Below are 24,915 nucleotides of genomic sequence, written 5' to 3' on the forward strand. Positions count from 1 at the left end.
ATAATTGTTGTATCTATTGAAAGCTATTAAAGATTTATTATGTAAACTATATGACTAGGTAATGAAGTAAAGATAATGAAGAAAGATGTTGAAAGAAGGTTATTTAAATGAGAAACCATGTAAAATGTATAAATTACAGTGCCTGAAATCCTGTCAGCCACGTTTCATCCAGCAGCTACTCTCTGGCAGTCACTAAACTAGAAAACTGGGCACAAAGTAAAACTTGACAGGGAGGTTTCTTGGCCCGGAATAATCTCAAGAGATCCTTATTTAATAGGCTCTTTCCCTTCTGAACCTTGGCTTGTTTCTTTCTCCTTCTCGCAGAGTGTGTATCTGGTGTGGGCAGTTGGTGACCCTCTGATTCAGAATGATTTGCTCTGGTGAAACACGCTGTGCTGGACAGCCATTGTACTTAATACTGTATACTACAGATTTTAGTTCTGGACAGTTTTACAGTACAATATTTATTTTCAAGTGAATAAAATGTTCATAAATACTGTTGTCATGTAGTTAATTGATTAAACACATTACTCAATTGATTGGTTTTATCCATTATCCCATTAGAAATCTTTTGAACATATATTATTTAAACAAAGAAAAACGGCTATTAAATACTTCACTTTTCCTCCTTTCAGTAGTTCAGGCCAAAGATATTTTAGTTGAAGAGAAACTTAACGTATTTGACTAATATTTTAGGTTTACTTGTAAATGGTACTAGGAAGCAGGTGTTATGAAGAGCATACACTCTGAAGTTTGACCTACATCCAAGTCTTTCTCAGCGTAATACGTAAGACATAGGAAAAGCCAAACTCTTCCACACACCACACAGCACAGAGCATTTTATTTATTGAACCCTCCCTCGGGTTCAGTAATTTGCTAAGACAATTCACAGAGCACACCGAGACACTTTACTTAGACATTTACCAATTTGTTGCAAAGAACATAACTGAAGAACAGTCAGGTGGTAGAGCTGCATTAGATACTGAGGAGCTGGCAACAGAGTGTCCAGGCCGCAGGCACGCTATCCTCCCAGCATGCCCCTGTGTTCCCTAACCCAGGAGTTCAACAAATCTAAAAACTCAGGAGATTTTATAGTTTTACCTCTAGATGCCCCTCCTTCCCAGAGGTCAGTGAGTGGGGCCTGAAGTCCCCAAGCACTTGGTCTTTCATAAATAGGGCTGTGAGCCAGAGGAACATTGCAAGGAACAAAACCCACTCTCCTTTCAGGAAAGGATCCTGTGTCAGGGTCTTTACTGCGCCATATGCTAGCCATGTGTGCCTGGGCAGCTCGGTGACTGTCTTGAGCCTCGTTTCCTCATGTGGAGACAGTTTCACAGGTTGGTTGTATCAGCATCTTCATTTTGAGTATAAAAAAGCCAAGCCCTGTACTTGCTGCCTGCTGCCTGATGAGCTTTAACTAATTTTCTAATATTGCCCTTCTCTTAGCAATGTAAAGGTGGCAGTCATTCAAGTTAATTTCATTAATGAATTATAGAATCACTTATTACATTAAAACAACAGGATTACATTCATATTTTAGATCACAGGTTAGAGAAATTGGAATTATGAAAATTTAGTGCCAGGAGACACCAAGAATATTTTGGCCACACTATCCTTGGGTAGGAAAGCATATTTTTGAAAACCATACTGTCTCATGGATGAATGTTTTTCCTCCTCTTTTTCCCTCCCCATCCCCTACTATGCCATAGTATAATCTCTTAGTAATGGTTTAACTTTCTGCTATTTAACCCCAGATGATTCTTAAAAATAGAAGTCAAATTGCAGAATGGAGGGCCCGGCACAATAGCGTAATGGTTAAGGTCCTCACCTTGAGCATGCCAGGATCCCATATGGACGCTGCTTCTACTCCCGGCAGCTCCACTTCCCATCCAGCTCCTGCTTGTGACCCGGGAAAGCAGTCGAGGGCAGTCCAAAGCTTTGTGACCCTGCACCTGCTTGGGAGACCGGAAAAGAAGTTCCTGGCGCCTGGCTTCAGATCGGAGCAGCACCGGCCGTTGCGGTCACTTGGGGAGTGAATCATCAGATGGAAGATCTTTCTCTCTGTCTCGCCTCCTCTCTGTACATCTGCCTTTCCAATAAAATGAATAAATCTCGTTTTTTAATTGCAAAATGGAAAGATTTTATAAAAGCTACCCTTCTGTCCAGGCTAGCAGAGCCCCAGCTTCTCAGAGTTGGGGCTAACCCAGGTATCCTCATTCCCCTTTCAAATCGGTAGTCCATTAATTTCACTTGACCTCCCAATTTGCTGCTACCATTCTTCTATATAAACAGTGAATTCCTAGTAGGGCAAAGAGATGGCTCAATTACAAAATACCCAAAGGTACATGGAGAAGACCTTCAAGTGAAGGCCTACAGTGGGTACTACCCCTGCCCACTAAATCAAATTCTTTGAAGATAGGACATAGGATTTTCATTTTTAATAAATTTACCAAGTAAATTTAAGTAAATTCTCCAGTGGCTGAAAATCACTGACGTAGCGACTTCACTTTCAGTAATTTAACATAATACTATATCTTCCAGTCTCCAGACTGGGGATTCAGGAAAATAATCAGCCTGACCTTGACAAGGCTGTGACAAGGTTGTGGTTCCGCCCTTTCAGTTTTACTTGCTTTTCTTGAAGGTACCACTAGATGGAGCTCCGAGTCCAGCCCTAGTTTGTATTCTTGGTTAAAGGGAAGCTGGCAACAAACCGGGTGAAAACTGAATGGAGTACTTCCCAGTACTTTTTAAAATCAGTCTAATTTACTAGAGATTGGCCTAGTTTCTAACAATGCACAAATTCCCTGATATATAATGAGGCCAAAGTGTTGACTCAACAGCTCCAAAGAGCCAGCATAAAATGCTTTAAAGAAAGACCAGAATGAAGATTTGGATTTTGAAATAGTAGGGTTCACATGGCAACAAACACCAGCCTTTTAAACCTTATTTCAGACACTGTTCCAGTTTCGGATACTTTCACTTGCCAGCACTTATATTTTCATAGAAATCCAACATAAACATGATGTTTCAACACAATAAACTATAGGGATAAAAAGTTTCCAAGTATGTCACCACGCATTTTAGTTTATTTTTATCAGAAGTAACTTTTTTATCTTTCTACTTTGTATGTCATGATACCTTCAAATTTTGAAAAGTTAAATTTGATATTGTGAGGTCAGTGAGTATTCTATTGAAACATTTTGGGAGTAAATAAAGGAGGGAGTTGAGAGGAAGAAGGGAAGGGGTGGAGAATGAATGCCTATGCTTCTAAATATGCTTTTGTGACAATGTGAAATCTACTCATTTTATATGAATTTAAAATAAAAAGGACAAGAAAAAGCAAAATATGTTGCCATGGTGACATGGATTAAGAGAAAGTCCATTTATCAATTCTTTCCACTTGTTTAGCAGAGGTGGCAGAGTGGTTTATCCCATATTAATATTTTCAAAAGTGGATTGTACAAACATGCAAAATATAGTGTGTTGTAGAAGGGAAATAATACAAATTCTACTAATTATCAAAGCAGACGTAAGCCTCACTAAGATTACATTTTGGAATGAACACCAATACAACCATTCAGAAATCACAAATTTTCAGGTCATAAACACAAAACATCCCGTCAGAAGTGTGGGCACCACAGGCGTGGAGGAGTGGATACACGGAGGAGCAGATGCTTTACATTTACCATTTACATCATTGTCAGTTAGCTAAACGAATGTATCACTTATTCTTCAGAAAATGTAACTGTCCCTTTAATTACTGGCTTCAAGACCAAGGCAGAAACCAATCTATGCCATAGATTACTTGTAAAGATTTATTTTAGTTTATTTTTATTGGAAACTGAGATATACAGAGAGGAGGAGAGGCAGAGAGGAAGATCCTCCATCCATTGATTACTCCCCAAGTGGCCGCAATGGCCCTAGCTGTGCGGATCCTAACCCAGGATTCCGGAGCTTCTTTCGGGTCTCCCGTGTGGATGCAGGGTCCCAGGGTTTTGGGCCATGCTCAACTGCTTTCCAAGGCCACAAGCAGGGAGCTGGGTGGGAAGCAGGGCTGCCAGGATTAGAACCAGCACCCACATGGGATCCCAGTGTGTGCAAGCCTACCGCGCCGGCTCCATGGCATAGATTTTTTTCAAAGGATATTTTCACTAACCAAGGCTTCAATCACTGAGATCTTGCTATCTTGTAACACTTGTCTTAGAAATAGCAAAGTCAGGCCAGGGATGCTTGTTGCTTAGTGAGGTAAGCCTCTGCATGCAACGCTGTCATCCCAACTACTCCACTTTCAATACAGCTCGCTACTAATGTGCCTAAGAAAGCAGTAGAACATGGCCCTAGAAGCTTCCATCTGCAATGCAGGGATCCCATGCGAGCACCAGTTCAAATCCTGGCTACCGTGCTTCCAATTCAGCTCCCTTGTTTGGCCCAGGAAAGCAGTGGACAGTGGAGGCTGGCTCATACTTGGGCTGCTGCAGCCACATGGGAGATGGAGAGGAAACTCCTGAATCCCAGTTTTGGACCGTCAGCTCCAGCCATTGCAGCATTTTAGGGAATGAACCAAAGAAAGGAAGATCTGTTTCTCTTTCTTTCTCTCTCTGTAACTCTACAATTCCAGTACAAAAAAACAAAAACAAAATAAAACTTTCTTTTAAAAAAAGATTTATTTATTTTTTTAAAAGATTATTTAGTTTTTACTACGATGTCAGAAATACAGAGAGGAGGAGAGACAGAGGAAGAACTTCCATCCGATGATTCACTCCCCAAGTGACTGCAATCGCAATCAGTGCTGCGCCAATCCGGAGCTGGGAACCAGGAACCTCTTCCAGGTCTCACACATGGGTGCAGGGTCACAAAGCTTTGGACTGTCCTTGACTGCTTTCCCAGGCCACAAGCAGGGAGCTGGATGGGAAGTGGAGCTGCCGGGATTAGAACCTGCTGGGGTCCATGCAGTAGGTGTGAATAACATGAAGGTGTAAGGAGAACAGTTCCCCTGCTTGGCAGGGCCCAGGGGGGCTTCCAGCTGTTTGGCAAGGCCTGGCGGAGTTCTCTCTGACCACCTTGATGCAGTTTCACCCCCTTTCACATGGACACTCAACCACCCCACTAAGAATTTTTGTAATCGATTGAGGCATTGTTTGCCCTTGTGAGATGGCTTTTACAACCAACATGAGCTTAAAAGTTAATGTTACTGATAATGTCTTGGTGAGTGGGCCTTTAACTGCACACAGGAGTACAATTAAGCCCATGCTGTTTCTGGACACCTTATTGTGTGCCTACCCATTACCATGAAATCTGGCCCAGACATTTAGCATGCTTTCTGGGAAATGGTTTGATAAGACTTTTACAAACTAATGGAAGTGATGGGAGTATGGACTGAAATTGCTATGACAAAAAATATAGTTACTGGGACCCTAAAAGCTATCCTGTTACTGGGACCCTAAAAGCTATCCTGCTGTGGCAAAAATACAGTTACCGTGACCTTAAAGGTTAGCCTATCCTTGCAACTCTTTAGAACATAGTAAATGTAGTTGCTTTAGCTGCCTTCATAATTTTTTAACTAGAGGAAATACAGGGTGATTTTACTAACATCATATATACTTTTGATTATTGTTTGATCATTTATGAGATTGTAGAACCTGCAGTTGTAGAGGGATTTAATGTTTGAAACTTTTTATCTTAGATCTTTATGTTTTTTCTCTTTCGATGTATTTCTCTCATTAAGTGATGGATAAGTTGTAGAATAAGAACTGTAGTAGGAGTGTATTACTGAATAAGATGTGTTGCCTACTGAGAAAATGTTGGCTGCAACATCAGAATGGATAATGCCCTGTCTTAAGGTGAAACTATTTGTAGAGTTATCTTTGGAAACATTTACTTGCCCATTGTAGAGTGGAAACCTAAATGGAGTAAACATGGCTCATTGCTAATTGCAATTCTTTCTGTTGTCACAACTCTTGCTTAGTTAACGAACTGTGTGAGCCTGCAGGCCTAATGACCTTTGGTGTCAATGACCCCAATCCCCATAAAACAAGGCCCCAGAGCTTTTAACCCATATGTAATTCAAGGTAGGGGTTCGGTTGTCACAGGCGGCGCCAAGGATGGGACCCAGACATGAGGAAAGTAGGTGGAGGCTGGCAAGCCGAGATAAGCAAAAAATGTGGGGTCCTCCCTCACTCACCTTTCAAGATGTTGTAAATTGTGCCCCCCTTGAAGCTATGTCAAAATGCCCCAAAAGAAAACTGTGTACTGCTTCTGTATAAATAAAGCAGACAGCTGTCTCGCATGGTCCACAATGATGTTGGAATTGTAGTGGTCCTTCTTTTTTCTTTTTTCTACGCCTATTTTACGCACCCTTCTCGAGCTCCGAACTCAGCTGGAGCTGGACTCCAGCAGCCATAGGCTTGTCGAGAAGAGAAATGGATTGTGACAACAGGTGGGAAGGGATGCAAATGGGGCTGATATTCAGCTGAGTCCCATGGGTGGAGATGTTCCTGGTTGTTGGAGTCTTAAGGAGAGTTCTACTGGTCATGACCCACAGCCACTTCAACAACTATTCCCACCAACTTCTCCCTGATCCTGCACTTGAAGGTTTAACAGCTAGGGCAGTGATGGCCTTCAGAGGCCAGGCTCCAGCAGTGAGCATTTTTAGCAGCAGAGTCTATGCATGTGCACCCCTGTTCAGTGCTTGATTAACCCTCTAGATGATAGGGCTCAAGCATGGAACTGTGTGAGCAGACACTAGGATTCAGTTAACTCACAGGCGTGTGCGCATGCGTCACTGCCTTTTGGAATCCTGTGGCTCATGGTGCATCATTGGGCACCTATCACAGAGGAAGAGCAGCTCCCACACACCCGCTCACTGTGTCTTGTGCTCAGTGTGTCTCCAGAGAATGGGGACCTGGAGGGCGTGTGTGATGAGGGACCAGGTGTCTCCCTTTGTATCTAGGTTCTCCAATCAACCATCATGAAAAGCTCTGCTTTCCCTAAATGCCAGGAGTTCTGTAAGGTTCCTGGGACTGGTAACCCACTGAGGGTTAGAGATGACATGTTTGTGAGTTCCTGAAAGTAAGCATGACTCCCTTCCACTTGGTTCATCTTTTAGATGGGCTGTTTCCACACCATTCCTGAAAGTGAAGCTGTGCAATTCCTGAGTTAGTTGTGAGAAACTCTACCCCAGAAAGGAATAGCCCAGTGGCTCAATGCTGCCCACTAGAAGCAGGGATATGATGCAGGCCAAGCCTTCCTGATGGCAGGTGGAATCTCACCTCCTCTGCAATTGCCCCATGAACTCTAGCCCTTGACCCCACCTGGAGAGCCACTAAGAGGGTTCCTGTCTAGGTATCTGAGCAAACTTATTTTCTGTGGTTTGTTTCAGATTCCCAGCAAACATGACATACAATATCATTTTCCTTAGTGGCCAAACATTATTGCAGAAAATTCAAGATAAAAAAAACCTCAGCAATTATTTTGGTTAAGAGAAGCTGCTGACAAGTAATTCAGATAATAAGAAGTCATCAACCAGCCCAAACTGTGAGCTGCCATGTGGGGATATGTCCATAAGGACATCATGAAGAGGCAGTTGGAATTCTGGCTGCAAGGTGTGCTTGCTTAAACACCTTTGGTTCACCCATCCCCACACCCCTCAAATGCTTGCCCAGGCCAAAGCTAGAAACCCAGAGCTCAAACCGAGTCTCCAGTGTGGGTGGTAGGAAGCCAAATACTTGAGCCATCACTGCCGCCTTCCGGGGTGTGCACAGATGGGAAGTTGAGCCAGGACTCAAGCCAGTTACTCTAATATGGAATGCAGGTGTTCCAAGTGGAGATTTAACTGCTGCACCAGATGCCTGTCCCACTGCTTCCAGTTCTACCATTAGATTGCTAGAGCCATGACTGGAAGCAGTTGAGAACCTGCATCATATATTGGATCTAAATCACTGATTCAGCTCATCGACAGTCTCCTGGGAAACTTTGCTTTCTCTCTGACAATGTGTGGCTGCCTGACCAGCATGGTTTTCGAAAGACTATTCCATCCATGTATGAAGCCACCTGCTTTAGCGTGAAGGGGCCATGAAGAGCAGGGATATCCCTGACCATGGCCCCATTGCTGCATTTCATTATGTGTGAAGTGAGGTCTTGGTCAGAAACCAGGCTGTATGGAACAGTATGATGAGCAGGGTGAGGCCTTCTCCAAGAACCTGGCAGATAGTTTAGGCAGAAACGTGGTGTGTGGGAAAGCAATTCCTACCCAGTGTCTGTCCCAGCAATAGCAGTTTTATCACACCCAGAAAGAGTCATTGCTTAAAAACATGACTGTTTAATTGAATTATGGGGGTTAAAACAAACCTGGCTCCACATCACACATCTACATCTGTGAGTAGAATCACTGACCTTTTGGAGTCCAGCAGCTTTCCTAGAGGTACTCCATGGCAGACCCTGGGTAGGCACCCCAGCTGACTGCTAAGACTGTCCCGTTCTCTTCTCACTTGAAGCCTTGGAGAATAATTTCTGTATCTGAGGATGGGCTGGGGCATTTTCATCCTTTGGACACCGAGTTGCTGCTGATGCCTAGGAGTCTGCATTTGAACTTGTCAGTCAGTGGTGCACTATAGAAATTGGGCCGTGGGGAGACAGTGATGGTCATAATGGAGCTTGTCTTTTTCAGGCCAATATCAGCCTTCCCAGCAGCCCTGCCAAGTATGTCCGGTCATCCCTTTTTCCTTGGCATGAGCATGAAGGCTCCATGAGGCCAAGGACTTTTTCAGGGTCTCTTGGTGGGCAGTGGTGAACCCAAGAGATAAAGATCACTGATGATGGCCAATGATCAGAGTGCCAGGAGGTATTCAGTGTTGGGCTTGGGGCAGTGTGTGTTTGGGTGTGTGTGTGGGAGACCTGAAAGGGAGGCTGTCATTCTTTTGGGGGTTCTTGCACTAAGGGACAACCACTTCTTAGCACCATGAAGTCCCAGTCTACCTTCTGAGGTCTTCAAGTCTTAGTCTGGTGATCTCTTCACTGAATTTAGCTGGTCAAATGTAGGCAACACAAAACCGTACCCTAACCCCATCTGAGTATCCAGGAGGATTTCTGAAGGAAGTCCTGTACACTGGGAGACTGAAAGAGAACTGTGAGTCCAGCAGGTGAAGGGGTGGGGAGACCTCAGGCTGGGGCGCAGTGTGACCGACAACTCAAAGATGCAAGGGGGGTCACGGATTCTCTCCCATTCATTCTCTTTGTCTGGAGCAAAAGCGGCCATGAACCCAACCTGGGCACACAGCTGCTTCCCCCAGCTCAGGTGATTTTTGCCAGCATACACAAGACCCTCTGTTGATGTCACTGTGGTTGAACCCACACCTTAACCTGCAGCCCCAGTCTCAGAGTGAGTGCCCAGCTGCTGCTATGTACTTTGTGCAGTCACCTCTGGTCAGGAAGCAGGGTATGGTCAAAGGCTGCCTGTTGCACCTGTGCCCCTCAGGTCTAGGTGTCCTATTCCCTTTTCAGCCCTTCCCCATGCTCTCAAAGGTGCCCAATGCATGAGCTCCAAATGCTGCCACCCCTTGGTGCCAGTGTGCAGCCTTGCTGCCTGGATTCCAGCTGCCTGGGTAACTGTCCTAAAGAGCTGATCCTCCACACGTGAGGCTAACATGCTTGTTGGGAGTCTTGGCTGCTCTGCTTTCCATTCAGTTACTTGCAATATTCTTGGGAGAGCCACACAGATGGAACAGAGGCTTGAACCCCTGGATGGAGTTCCAGGCTCCTAGAAGTTTTTGCCTGACCCAACCCTGGCTGTTGTGGCCTTTGAGGCAGTGAACCAGCATGTGGACAAAATTTCTCTGTGAATCTCTTCTTTCTGTCACTGATTTTCACACAAATAAATCCTTTATTAGGGTTCACTTATTTTATTGGATATGCAGCTTTGCACAGACAGGGCAGACAAAAAGATTTTCCATTCCACTGGGTCACTCCCTACATGGCTGCAGTGGCCTGAGCTGAGCCAATCTGCAGCCAGACGTCTTTTCCTAGTCTCCCACATTGTGGCATGGTTCCAAAGATTTGGGCCTTCCTCATTGCAGGCCATAAACAGGGAGCTGGATGCAAAGTGGAACAGCTAGGACACAAATCAGTGCCTGATTGGGATATCAGCACTTACAGGGAATTCTAAATTAACAAAGTGAGCCATCATGTCAGCCCCTCAAAGCACTTCATTAAATACTGAGGAGAATACTCTTCCTTGTAAATATCCAATTTTGTGGATATTGGCATCATTTAACACCTGCTCCTGGAACCAGCCTGCCCAGGCTCCCATCTGCCTGGGTCCTTGGCACCTGTAATTTTCCCTCATGAGAATGCATCGAGCAGGTTACAAGAAAGTGCTCACAACTGAAAGTGTCACCCAGAAAGTGTGGCCATTAATGCACTGAGGTGAATGCAGTCTTGATGGTGTCAGTTCTCCTCTGTTTGGTCTTTTAGTACGTTCTGCCATTACTCCAGGTAGAGGACAGTTTTGAGGGGTGAGCACCATCCTTTGTGGGGAGAGAGGAGAGGAAGTTGAGGAAGAGGCTGTGGCCTGTGCCCTCATGGCACAGATGGGAGGGGCAGGACTGGAACTGGATGGGTGCTAAAGGATGTGCTGTCTGCATGTGGGAGTCCTTTGGGAGCCCTTTCCTGCCATGTCCCAGGGCTCGCTGAAACCTCCTGGGCAGCCCACAGGGCCCAGGCTTCTAGTTAGATAGCACATGGCCTTCTGGGTGAGGTCAGCTGCCCCCTGTAGCCTGTGAGCACCCAATGTTGGGGACAAAGAGTCAGTGTTGGGGAGCACCCACATAGTGGGCTTGCCATTCCCCTGTCCCTGTGTAACTTGCCCATGGAATAAACATGTCACTTGTGTGCATGGTTCCACAGCACCTGGCCAGCGCACTGGTCCCTGGCAAGAGAAAGTGTGTACAGGTCAGTTTCCAGTGAGTCCTTGGGGTCTCCCGCTGTCCTACTTCCCACATCCAAGACCCACCCCTGCCTTTCTCCTCCTCGGATGTGGGAGCTGTGGTCATTGTGGTCAGCTGTGACTGCCGTGCTCTTGACCTGGGCTCTTCACTGAGGCCCCTACCCCTGCCGGAGCAGGAAATTTGTGGCCATTTCAGAACTGCCCTGTACCTTCCTCCCCTGAGCTGGTGGCCTATGATTTCCCTTGAACGCAGCACTTTTTGATTCTGACATAGACTTCAAACAACCCCCTTTCCTGTCTTTACAACAAGGAAATAGGTGGAGTCTCAGAGACACCTGCTGGCAGTGATAGACCAGGCACCAGGCCTTCTGGTAGCAGCCCCCTGCCCTGTTTGGCTCCAGACACAAGCAGCCACTCACTTGGATGTTAGGGCCTTTGTCCATGTTCTGCCACCATAACTATCTCCAGGGCGAGTCAAGAGGCAGGGAGAGTCTCCCTCACTCTCCCCAGGATGAGCAAACTTTTGTGGTTTGTTTCAGATATTCTCCAGCAATGCTTACATATAATATATTTATAATGGGAGAAAAAACATGGTGGCAGAAGATCCTGAGAAATATCTCAGCAAGTTATGCGGAAAAGAGAAGTTGCTGCATTGCAATTCCTGTATCTAACAAGGATGCTGGAGAGGCAGCCAGCCAAGACAGTTGTAGGCGGGTTTGGGGAGGGTGCTGGGAGATTGGGGGTGGGATTCTCAAGTGGAATGCCAGGGTACATCTGATTGGTGGATGGCTGGATTGGCGCAAATTCTGTGAGCTGTGAGGAAGAAGAAATGGCGCAGGGTCCAGGGTGGGATATTGGAATAAGTCCTTACAACACCGAGTTCCAGTGCACCCTGACAGCGTGCTGGAATGGCTATTGAGATTCTGCTGTTATCGTGCAGCCACCCTGAATCCTGCCTGTGCCTGTTGGGACTGACGGAGAGGCCTTTATTGGCCTGATAAGCTCAAAAGAGACTTTGGCATAAGGATGACCATTGAAGCCAGTATATCAGCAGCCGACACCACCAGCTATTGTGGTGACAGTGATCGAGGTCGCAGATCAGACTGCCAGACTTATGGAACAATAGGACATTACTATGAACATGAGTGGGTGGGCATGCTTACGCTGTAATTGCAGGTTGATTTGTTGGCTTAGAACAGCAGATGCTGTGAGATTTGGTCTAGGCCTCCTGTACTCCATCATATGCCTCTTTGTGTGTAACTCCTGCGAAGTGCAAAATGTTTCTCCAGGCCCGGGAGTTGCTGTCTGCGCATGGCTACCAAAGTAAGATATTCCTACGGTCAGGGCCTCTTGTCCCCCATTATGCCTCTATGTATGTTTCACCTATGTAGTGCTATATTTTCCCAAGCCCGAGAATTGCTGTCTGCTCATTGCTACCGAGGTAAAAATACTCCTAGCCATGGAACAGGGTAACCAGCTTCCCCAAGTATGGTTTGTTCAGCTGCAGCAGGCAACGCGTTGGATGGCAGCCAGTGACGGGTAACATGGACCGTGCACTGACCAACCTAAGACACGGGCTCCATCACGCTACAGAGATTCCCTATGTCAGGTAAGGCTGATAAACTGAGAGTCCACAACCTAAGACAGGCCCAGACAAGTCTGCTTTAAAAAAAAAAGGGGGGGGTCTGTTGTGGGCTAAGCAGTTGATTTGCATTTGTTAAGCATGGCTCCCACAGGAAATGGGCTTTGAGGCTAGTGGCACCTGGTCTGTAAGACTCATTAGCATCCGATTGTTCTGCAAGAGGCTTGGGGCAAAAGTATATATGGCTGAATTTAGGGAGGCCTGAGAGACCTCTTCCACCATGACTGGTCTCCTGTTGGTGTTTCATTCCCTGACCCTCGCTGTGTCCATGCTACTGGCTCTGCCGGCCGGAACACATAACACCCACCTCTCAGGACACCATGAGAACTAGATGAGACACTTGCAAAGCCCTCAGGACAACACTCCACACATTTCAAGCACTCAGTAAATGTTCATTTAGAAGCCATCTCTTGTTGTATTCATACTGCCTTCTATTAGCCCGAGAAACTCTGTGTCGTCAGATCCTTACCTCTGTGCAAGGACCTGGGCCTTCAAAAAGGGGGCCACTATATTCCTTCTTCTTCATAAGCTATTTTCAGTCTGTTTCAATTATGTGAATGAATCATTCAAAATCAACACTTTTTAAGTGAATCTATTTGAATTCAGAGTTACAGAGAGAGAGAGAGAGCAAGAAAAAAACTTGGCCATATGGCCGCAAGAGCCAGGGATGGACCAGGTCAAAGCTAAGAACTTAATGCATGTCTGCCATGTTGTGTTGGGGGTTTGACACTCTGGGCCAATTTCCACTGGTTTTCAAGGGTTCGTTAGCAGGGAAGTGGATCAGGAATAGAGTAGTCTGGATTAGAACCAGCATCCATGTGGGAAGTCAACATCATTGGCAGTAGTTTTATGCCCTCTGTCACAAGGTCAGCTTCCATATAAGCATTTCTATATTGGCTAATCACATTCTTATTTGGAGAAACTGCTTCTCTCATTGGTTTACAGGGACTTTTTGAATAAGAGGGAGATTACACTGCGTCTTTTCCAGGGGCAAAGATTGTCATTCTTTTAAAAAAAGATTTATTATTTTAATTTTTGTTGTAACGTCAGACCTACAGAGAGGAGAGACAAAGAGGAAGATTTTCCATCCAGTGATTCCCTAAATGACCGCAATGGCCGGTGTTGCTCCAATCTGAAGCCAGGAGCCAGGAGCTCTTCCAGGTCTCCCACATGGGTGCAGGGTCTCAAGGCTTTGGGCCATCCTCGACTGCTTTCCCAGACCACAAGCAGGGAGCTGGATGGGAAGTGGAGCTGCCAGGATTAGAACCGATGCCCATATGGGAATCTGGGGCATTCAAGGCAAGGACGTCACCTGCTAGGCCACGGTACCAGGCCCCATTTTTCAAGAGTTGCTAAAATGTGATTTCTATCTTGAATCTATTGAAAGAAACAGGAAGGGAAGACAGGCATGTGACAGAGTCGTCAAGTCTCACCTGGCACACCTGTATTCTTTACCATGGGGACAGGTCCAATCCTGGCTGCTCTGCTTGTCATTTCAGCTTCCTGTTAATGCACACCCTGGGACACATCAGGTCTTGCTCAAGGACTTGGGTCCCTGCCACCTGTTCGAGACCAAGATTGGGCTTCAGGCTCCTGGCTCTGACCTGGCCCAGCCCTGGCTATTGCAGACAATTAGGAAGTGAACTCGCAGAAAGAAGAGCAGTTGCTTTTTGTCTCTCTGTCACTCTGCCTTTTAAATAACATGAAAATAAAATGTTAGAAAAAAAAAGTGGAAGGGGCTGGACAGAGTCCATACACACACAAGGTCAAAGTAATGGGACCCCAAAAGGATTTAGACTGCATTACTGTTACCTAACATGTAACTCTGACTTCTCCTAGGCCACAGAGGCTGTGAGCACTTAGGAAGGTCCTGGGCTGGTTTGTAATTACAGAGACTAGGGCGGTGGGTGTGTCTGGCCCCCAGGCCTGCTGGGGTCCCTTCAGACCAGTGTATCTTCCACAATTGGAAGCCTGAGGAGTCTGAGGCTGAGTAGCTGAACCTCTGAGGGCCTGCTGGGTGCTGGGAGGTCAGAGCAAGCCCAGCTTTTCTATGCTGATGCTACAAATCCAAAATGGGTCACTGGGAACTGCCACCAGCAGGAGCCAGGCGGCAGGGGAGGCTCCAAGGGGCCTGAGGAGGCTGTTCTGGAAAAACAGTTTTTATTTGAAGAAGCAGGATCTGATGAAAGACAGCAGAGGACACTCACTTTGGAAATTACACCCAGTGTGCCAAGACCTCTCCCTGACCCACTAACTTGTACTGTACTGCAGGACCCATTGATCCCTCCTTGAGATCCATCTGGTAAATCCTAACATTCCTCTCTCCCCCAACAGCCACTCTTTTCTTTCCCTTCCCACTCACTCCTCTTACAGCTCTCTTCTCTGCCTGCTGGGTTGTCCATGGGATTCCTTCTTCTTAAGTCAGGGCCCAAGTAAACTACATGAACAGTCAGGGGGATGCTGTCTACGCAGGTGTATGTAGGGTTGACAAGGCTACAAAGGACAGTGAGGACCAGGGCAGGGCACAAGTGCCAAAACATGCCAGCCTTTCTTTCCTGCCACCCTTCCAGTTTCCATCAGTGACCCCAGCTGGCAACCAATGGATGAGGGAATCCCTTGATGCAGGCCACTGAGAGCAGGCAGAAGGGTAGTGAATGTAGAGGGACAAATAGGGAATGACTAACAAGAGTCTAACAAGAGTCTTAATCTGGTACAATAACCTGGTTTTTTTTTAAAAGATTTATTTTATTTTTTATTTGAAATGTAAAATTACAGAGGGAAGAAGAGACACACACAGAGAGAGCTTCGATTGGTTTATTCCCCACAAGCCTTTAATGGCCAGAGCTGAGCCAATCTAAAACTTGGAGCTTCTTCCAGGTCTCTCACAGGGGTGTGGGGGCCCAAGGCAAGGACTTGAGCTGTTCTCTGCTGCCTTCCCAGGCTATCAGCAGGGAAATGGATCAGAAGTAGAGCAGCCAAGGCATGAATCAGTGCTCATATTGGGCACTGGTGCCATGAGCTGAGGTTTAGCTACTACTGGCACCATCCTCAAAAATAATAATAGCTGGGCTTGGCACGGTGGTGCAAGTGGTTAAAGGCTTTGCCTTGCACGCCCGGGATCCCATATGGGGGCCGGGTCTAATCGCAGTGGCCCCACTTCCGATCCAGTTTCCTGCCTGATCTTGAAAAGCAGTCCAGGACGGCCCAAGCTTTGGGACCCTGCACCCGCGTGGGAGACCCGGAAGAGGCTCCTGGCTTCGGACCAGCATAGCAAAGGCCGTTGTGCTCAGTTGGGGACTGAATCATCGGACGGAACATCTTCCTCTCTGTCTCACCTCTCTGTATATCCGCCTTTCCAATAAAAATTCAAAAAAATAAATTAAAAAAAAACAACAATAATAATGGCCTAACCTTAAGAACTGGCATACTGAGGTCTGTGCTCCCTGACACACTGGTACCCGACACTAAATGCACTCAGCCATTTTTCTCTTGCATCTTTACTCCTAGGATGCTGAATGAATCCATCTGTATTTGTTGCTACAAGAAAACCCCTGAGGTTGGATAATTTGTGAAGAAAACAGGCTTATTCAGGTTACAGTTCTAGAGGGCAGAGAGCATGGTGTCAGCCTCTGCACACCAGGAATCAGGTATAGATGGGTCCCTGGAGTGAGTACGGCTTGCTTACACACCAGAGTGCTGAATTCCAAGCTTCTCTTCACTGTGGCAATTGCACCATCATCCAGCATTCTTCTCTTCCCATTCACTTCCAGGCTGCCTAGAAGATCCCCATCAGCCACCCCACCTTGCCTTGTGTTAACCTCTTCATCAACTGCTCACAACTGCTCTCGCCCTGTCCTACGACCCACTCCTACCATGTCCCCCTAAATTCTGTCACTCGAATTTCTTACCTTCCTCTTGGCTGAACCCCAGTCAAGATGTATACACAAAGCTTGTCTGAGGTATCATTCTCATGATAGTAAAACATGGGAAAACCCAACTGTTCAACAAGGGATGAGTTTTGTTTATCCAAACCAAATGTGGAATGGCTGTGCCATGGAATGTAATTCAGTCATAGAAATGAAGGAAATATTGCTGAGTGCCACACCTTGAATGAACGTTAAAATCATGATGCTGAGTTGAGGAAGCCAGATACAAAGAACATAGGTGGTAAAATTCTACTTACATATAATATTCAGTGTTGAATTGAAAAAAAAAGCTAGAAAGTTGATTAGTAATTTTTAGTGGCTGAGGGAAAAGAGGAGAGAGGAGTGACTGCTAATGGGTACTGGGATTTTCCTTGAGAATATTTTGAAATTGGATGGTGGTAATGACTGCAAAACTGGTCCATGTACAAAAACAAAACAAAAAAAGACCTTTGCATTGTATACTCCAAAAGGGTGAATATTGTGGAATATTATTATATTTTAATTTTTTGACATTTTTGGAGTAGCCTTGTGTTACAGCAGGTTAAGCTGTTGCCTGTGTCCCTGGCAGCCCTTTTGAGCTCTTATTTGAGTCCTGGCTGCTTTATGTTTGATTGAACTGCTTGCTAACAGCCTGGAAAAACAGTAGAAGATGGCCCAAGTACTTGGGTCCCTGCCACCCACATGCAAGACTCTGATGGGAATTCAGGGTCCTAGCTTTGGTCTAGGCCTGTCCCAGCAGTTGTGCTATTTATAGAGTGAATCAGCAGATGCAGGATTTCTCTCTTTTCCCTCTCTGTCTCTGAAAACTGCGTTTCGTTCAAATAAATAAAAAACAACAGTGAGACAGGCTGGCCCATCCACTTTCCTAGTAGAATATAAACACTTTAATGGGAGGATATCTTTTGCTATTTTTTTTTAGTACATTGCATTATGTGACACAGTTTTAGAGGCACTGGGATTCCCCCTCCCTTTCCCAACCCCCTCCCATGGTGGATTCCTCCACCTTGTTACTGTATTATATTTCAATTTCAGTCAAGATTCTTTCATTGCAAGAATATACCAAGCATAGAGTCCAGCATCCTATTGTCCAGATAAGTTCAACGGTTTCTTGGGGAGACCATCTCTGGTCTGAAGGTAGAGCCAACAGAGTATCATCCCAATCAATTAAAAGCCCCGACATTACATCAGTAACAAATTATAACCTCATGGAATTAGTTGACATGGTATTGAGTAAGCAATATGTTGAAAGAGAAAAAGAAAATGCAAGTCCTGAACCACATCATGTGACTTCTACATTGACATTTCAATTATAGTTTATATACAACTGGGTTCTATACACCTTAAAATGTCTGTAGGGTACTATTCAGCTGTCTCATGTCTATTTTCATTTTAGTATTTAGCAGCTTATAGTGTTGAAGCATAATTTTGCTGAATTTGGCATATTTTAAGATAGTCTAAAGTGGGTTATATAACAAGGCATATGTCAACAATTGATGTGCACAACAGTTTTAGCAGGGGTGTGCAGAGAAGTCTTCAATACCCCAGTGAGGAGTAACTAATCTTTGTGTCCCACCCAGTAAGTTATACGTGCATCCCAACTGCCCATTTCCTTGCTCTTCTGTGTCTATTCTAGTTTTTTGTTTATTTGTTTGTTTGTTTTGAGGGGTTTCTGCAGTGATCCTGATGGTCATTGCAAGAGAGGGTGGGGACCCAAAGTCGGAACCAGGCAAGGAAAAGAGAAAGCTCCTCTCCTAGTCCCGAAGGAAGTTTACTGTTCTTCTGTATCTGCGGACTGCTCAAAGCTCCAGTGGATCGGTTGTCATTCCGATGACCTTAACCTGCAAGGCAGGATATGGGCTTTTTCCATCCCATGTGGAGATGCAAATGGAGGTGGGTGACCTCAGAGTTCTTGGCCTCTGAAGGCACTCCAAGGGGGAGGATTTCATGGAACATGTTCCTCTCCTTATTGCAAGTGCCTTTCATGGGGTCCAGAATATAGTGGATACTTGTTGAATTCCAAAGAATATGCTGTTTGGTTAAAAAATATTTGAGAAAGATAGAAAGAAAAATACCTCCATCTGTTGCTACACTGCAAATGAGCACAACAGCTAAAGCTGGCCAGGTCAAAGCTTGGAACTCAATCTGGGTCTCCTACAAGATGACATGGACCCAACTACCTGAGCCATCACCTGCTGCCTCCCAGGATGAGCAGCAGCAGGAAGCTGGTATTGGGAGCAGAGCCAGGACAAGAGCCCAGGACTCCAATATGGTTTGCAGGAGTCCCAAGTGACATCTTCACCATTAGGTCACCTGCCCAGCCCTGCCATTTTGTCAATGGGAAAACATAAATAAGCATGTGCACACATCTAGATTAAAAAGAGATTATTGCATCTGGGGAACTATTGGAGAAATTCATCTGAATGGGACACCTATTTCCAACCACAGTCCAGCTCAGAGTGGACAGAGATCTACTAAAGGAAACTTGAAGATTCTCCTCCCAAAATGATGTCAGAGAGCAGAAGCTCATATCACTTTCTACCTGTATCATTGTTGAAAAGAAAAGAGGGCATGCACGAGGTGAGAGGAATTCCAACAGATAATTCTGTGCTCTGAATTATCCCTGCTCCTGGTGTGCCAGCTCTGTCCTCAGGCAAGCCATTTTGCAATCCATCAGTGGAGCCTGGCCCATGTGACCCTCACGGATAGCTGCTGCTCTGCCATTACATCAACCTACAGGGAGCACTTCTGGTAAGTCTTCAGCCCTCGTATCCCTGGGGGCTCTAACTAAGCCTGGTTTCCACCTGCACTCAACTTCCTGGGTTCACTCCCCTTTGGTGGTCCATCCTCTGGATCAACACAGAAGAGAGCCCTGCCATCTCCCCACTCTCTCTGTTGGTGTTTCTTCAGCAGTAGTCCTTTCCCTAAGACCTCTCCACCCACTCTGCTGTGTACTCAGCAACTATCTCTTCCCAGACTCCTGTTCCCACCCCTTATGTGTGGCTTCTGTCCCTTCAGCCCTGAGTTCTGGGATCTCTTCAAAAGGCTGGCTGACACATGGCAGGCCTGCCCTTCCCCACTGTCAAATGACATCCTAGTCCTCAAGCACTGCACTTGCATTCATGCCTTAGCACAATCCATCAGTCCCTTTTCCTTGAATGCTTCCCTCTCTTAGGAGATAAATTGCAAATTCCAACTCAACCTTTAAGACTTTGGGTAAATGTGGCTGTGCCTCAGGTCATCAGAGTGCCCCCAGAGTGTGGGGTGATCATCACAGCCTATGAGCCTCTGAAACACTTTAGGCATACCTTCATGTGGGATGACAACACTGAAGAACTGTTGCCATCTTGCAGGGTTTGATTCTAGGAACGGATGGATGGCAGGTGCTCGGAGTGTGTTGAATGATTACAGAACAGATGAATACATTGTGTGGAAAAATTGTTTATCTAGCTTTTCATAGAAATAATAAATAAATGATTTATTTCTTTATTTTGAAAGTCAGAATTACAGAAAGAGAAGCAAAGAGAAACTGGGCGAGACAGTGAGGAAGAGAGACACAGAAGAGATAGAGAGTAATCCATTGACTAGTTCACTTGCTAGGTCGCTGCAATAACCAGAGAAGGGTCAGGCTGAATTCAGGATCCAGGAGCTTCATCCAGCTCTCCCATGTGAGTACAAGTGCATGAACACTTGGGCCATCTCCTTCTGAGATTCCCAGACCATTAGAAGGGAGATGGATCAGAAGTGGAGCAGCTTGGACACAAACTAGTGCTTGTATGGGATGCTGGCATTGTAGGAGATGGCTTTATCCCCTGTGCCACAACACTAGTCCCTTGTATTTAGCTTTTGTGATACTTGTTTGTTCAAACTTCATTTCTTAAAATATTTGAGACACAGAGAGAAAGAGGCAAAAGGGGGCAGGAAGTTGGCACAGTGTTGGAAATGCTGTTTGGGATATTATGTGCATCTCCTACCAGAGAACCAGCAGGTTCAAGTCCTGGCTCTGCTGCCATTTGCAGCTTCCTGCCAGTGCACTCCCTGGGAGGCAGCAGGTGTTGGGTCTGAAAGTAAGAAAACTTAGTTGCCTTTCCTTTTCCCTTAGAGAGTCTCCCTGGAGGAAGAAGCTGTGGCTCTCTTGTCCTACTCCCATTTTGCTCACTCAGATTTAATGTTCATTCACAACCACCTCATTAGCTCTTCTGAGCAAACCAGGACTCCTCCTCCTCTGTGTGGTTTGCTATCTTCTCTCTAATAGCCCATTTGCTGTTAGGATATGGAGGCCAGCAGAGGCTCTGGAGTCAGAGAGACACCAGTTCAAAAGACCCTGCATCCTCTGGCTATGTAACTTGAGTAACTTGACCTCTCCCAACCCCTAATTCTCCCTTCATAGGGAAGTTACAAGGAGGGTACAACATAGCACACACTGGGTAATCAACAAATGATAATTGCATGAAGTTGGGGCTATAAATGAATAAAGTAATTGAAAGTGGTACTCCATGCAGACCCCTGCAGTGGCCTGGGGGCTAAAGTCCTCAACTTGAATGTGCTAGAATCCCCTATGGGTGCAGGTTCTAATCTCGGCAGCCCTACTTCCCATGCAGCTCCCTGGTTGTGGCCTTGGAAAGCAGTCAAGGATGGTCCAAAGCCTTGGGATCCTGCACCCATGTAGGAGACCTGAAAGAAGCTCCTAGTTCCTGGCTGCAGATTAGCGTAGCTCTGGCTGTTGCAGTCACTTGGTGAGTGAATCATTGGATGACACATCTTCCTCCCTGTCTCTTCCTCTCTGTATATCTGCCTTTCCAATAAATATAAGTCTTTAAAAAACATGTGTACTCCAGGCTGACCTTTGGCAGTATCAGCCATTACTCACTTGAGACTGGGGAAGGAATAGGATCAACGTGTTCAGGCTTCTCTCGGGCAGGCAGGCCCATCACTAGGACACTACCCAAAATGCTCCAGGAAAGAGTTGAGAGACCAACACAACAGGAGTGGGCACATGCCATGGCTAATGGTTCCCCAGGGCAGGACTTGTGGGAGGAGGAGGAAGATGGGGTGGCAGGCCCTGAGCTGGTCCTGGGCACACATTGCAGGGCCAGAGGCTGAATTGTTGAGGCATCTCAATCATCCCCATTTATCCTTCTTCTTCTTTTTTTTTTTTTTTTTTTTTTTGCCTTTCAAAGTATTCTGGGAGTAATGTGGAAGGTGTCACAAACATGGAACCTGAACACATATAAAGAAGCAAGTGCAATGAATTCCTCAAATGAGGGCCAACTCTGGAGATGTGGGGACAGACAGGTGCAACAAGGAGTGTGTTGCACTTGAATTATGGCTCCTGTAATCCAGTGTGTGGTTCTACACTGGCAGGTAGCCTGCAAGCCTCGATTTCTCCATCTGAAAAGCAGACATGTCCTAGCACCCTCCAGTTGTTGGTGCAGAACAAGTGAGGTAATGTTTCTGGAAGCAATCTATTCAGCCAAACAGGCAATTGTGCAGAGGGTATTATTCTCAACTGTGCTTATGACTGGATCTTCATCTTTATATTAAATTTTACAACCTGGGTTCTGGTGCGATAGCATAGTGGTTAAAGTCCTCACCCTGAACATGTGATGGGATCCCATATGGGCGCCAGTTCTAATCCCAGCAGCCCTACTTCCCATCCAGCTCCCTGCTTGTGGTGTGGGAAAGCTGTGGAGGACGGCCCAAAGCTTTGGGACCCTGAGACCATGTGGGAGGCCTGGAAGAGCTCCTGGCTTCGGATTGGCTCAGCTCCAGCCATTGCAGTCACTTGGGGGAGTGAACCGTCAGACAGAAGATCTTCCTCTCTGTTTCTCCTCCTCTCTGTACATCTGAGTTTCCAATAAAGATAAATATATTTTTTAAAAATATCTCACAACCTGCTTATTAAAATGGACTCACCAACATATGCTTGAAATATTTAAAATGGCACGTGTCCCCCAAGACTGGTAAGGAGTTGGGAAAGAAACCCGTTTCCATCGTCAATATCCCCTTTTGACAACTGGAAGCCACAATCAAAGGGCCCAATCTCCTTAGGGATTCATCTAAAGGAAGTCAAGATTCAAGTGCTCATCTTCATGTGGAAGCCGCCACTGGCTTACTGGGGCGGGCAGCAGCCTTGCACTCAGCACCCGGAAAGGGCCCCGGGCCGCTTCCCCCATGTTCCCTGGGGGACACAGGCCAGCTGCGGCTGTCCCCCCTGGGCTGGAGAACCAGTGGGGGATCATCCACCAGTTCCTCAGGAGAGCAGCCCGCTGAGGAGAAGGTGTCCACGGCCGAGCTCAAGGCCCGGCTAAGGGCCAGGGGCTCTGGCCGCACTTGATGTGGGCCGACATCCCACACGCAGGGAACATGCCTCAGTGTCCTCCTCTGCGACATGGGCCTGCACACTGGGGGCCCAGAGCGAGCACAGCTCCAGGAACCCTAAGTAGGTTATGGAAGCCCAGGACACAGGCGGCCCGGCTCCAGGATGCGCATGCCCGCCCGCTGGACACGCCCCACCCACGCAAGTCCGCGGGTGCGTCATGGCGGCAGCGGGGTGGTGTCACGTGGGGTCAGCCGTGCTGTGTGCTGTGTGCTGTGGGGTCAGCCGTGCTGCGTGCTGCGTGCAGGCCCTGGGCCGTGAGGCAGAGAGTTGGGGGCTGCTTGCTGATGCTGTTGGGGCTCAGGACGGTGTGGAGGCTTGAGGCGGGAGCTGCCCGCTGCCCTGGTGCCCGCAGAGCCCCTAGGGCTGCCCTGCCGCCCTTGCCCACTAGCTGGCCTCATCTCCTGAGGGGCCCGCGCTCCCACCCACCCTCTCAGGCCGCTTCCCGCAGAAGCCTTCTGGGTGGAGGAGTCCTGGGTGCTGGCCTTGACTGAAGCTCAGGCGGTAGGGTCCCCAATTCCGTGTTACAGGTGAGGAAACTGAGGCTGGGGAAGGTCAGGATCACGTGGTGTCGGGTGGGTGTCTCATCCCTGGTGGCCTGGCCATTCTCTCTCAGGCTTTGATAAACTCCTTGGTGCAGAGTGTGTGTGTGTTGTAGTGTGTGTTCCTTTTAGCGGTGTGTGTTCGGGGGAAAGGATAGTGTGTGTGTGTGTGTGTGCGTGTGTGTGTGTGTGTGTGTGCATCTGTGTGTTTGGGGTGAGGGGAGTGTGTGTGTGTTAGTGTCAGCCAGGCCCTTTCCTGGCACTGGGGAGGCTGGCCTTGTGTGGGTGGGGCTTCTTCGGTGTCCTTGGAGAAATGGTTTGTGTTGTGGTCGAGTTGGCATTTTGTTTTCCTTTCATGTGCCCTCATGGAATACCACAGTGACTGTTTTTCTCTGCAGAAAGGTATCCTGTCCCCAGCCCCTTGGCCTGTGTGATGGATCCAGTTTATAACACTGGAGGCTGTTTTACTTTCTTCCTGGCTAAAACCTCATCTGCTTCCATCCCTCAGATCGCCAGCAGAGGCTTGCTGGCCAGAGCCAGCACCCTTGCTAGCATTCCCAGGCTATTAAATGTTTGTGTAAAAGAATAGATCTAAAATGTAGTGCTAGGAATAAGGCATCTTGACAGAGTGAGAGCTGTATCAATACGGCTCAGGCAGGATTCTGAGTTCATCTTGGCACTTTTGACATCAGGTCTCTAAAAAGCATTTGGGATCATTATTTGGCCTCACAACTCTACTTTAAGACAAAGATTATATTTTCCTTTTAGCCAGGATTGGGGATGGGGAGGAAGAGAACAGGAAAGTGAGGTGACTTTGTGGTACTGTGCTGTGGAGCCGGGTGATGGGAGCTGAGTGATGAAGGTTGTGGGCTTGGGTTGCTAGGATTTGAGATGGTGGGGTGGGGGATGCCTTAGGTAGATGGAGCTGCGTTGCGGAAGAGCCGGGGGGCCAGGCTCCAAGGTCATGGTAGTTCTTATTGAGTGGTTGGAGTGTGGAGGTCATCAGGGAGAGAGGCAGAAAGGAAAAGGAGGATTTGAGTGTTAAGTCTGCCTTTGTGTTTGACGGCTGGCACAGCATCTGCACACAGCACAGGCAGCACATCAGATGGACCACAGTCCTCATGTGCCACTGATTTGAGGAATTGTTGTTTGCTCACATGTAAACAGCTCTGAAGTTGTGCCATGTTCCACCTCTGATGGCGTCTTTGTTTATGCCATCATTTACTCTGCGAACGTCTTGGCTTTCTCTGTGACATGGAAAGTGATGCCACAGAAAGTGGCAGGGTCTTAGCAACTGATGAAGTCGGGCAGCCAGCTGCCGCTGTGGTCTGGTGATTGTTAAGTTTCAGGGTTGGAGATTTGGGCAGAGAAGATGACCATTGTCAGTTGGTACTGCTGCTGCTTCTTTCTTGCACTTTAACAATGTGTTTTCACGGCATGTGAGGGAGCTTGGCAAAGCATGGAAACAACAGGCACTTGTGTGAGGAACA

Source organism: Ochotona curzoniae, unplaced genomic scaffold (genome assembly GCF_017591425.1).
Source record: "Ochotona curzoniae isolate NIBS_2020 unplaced genomic scaffold, NIBS_Ocur_1.0 contig_883, whole genome shotgun sequence".
NCBI classification, from domain to species: Eukaryota; Metazoa; Chordata; class Mammalia; order Lagomorpha; family Ochotonidae; genus Ochotona; species Ochotona curzoniae.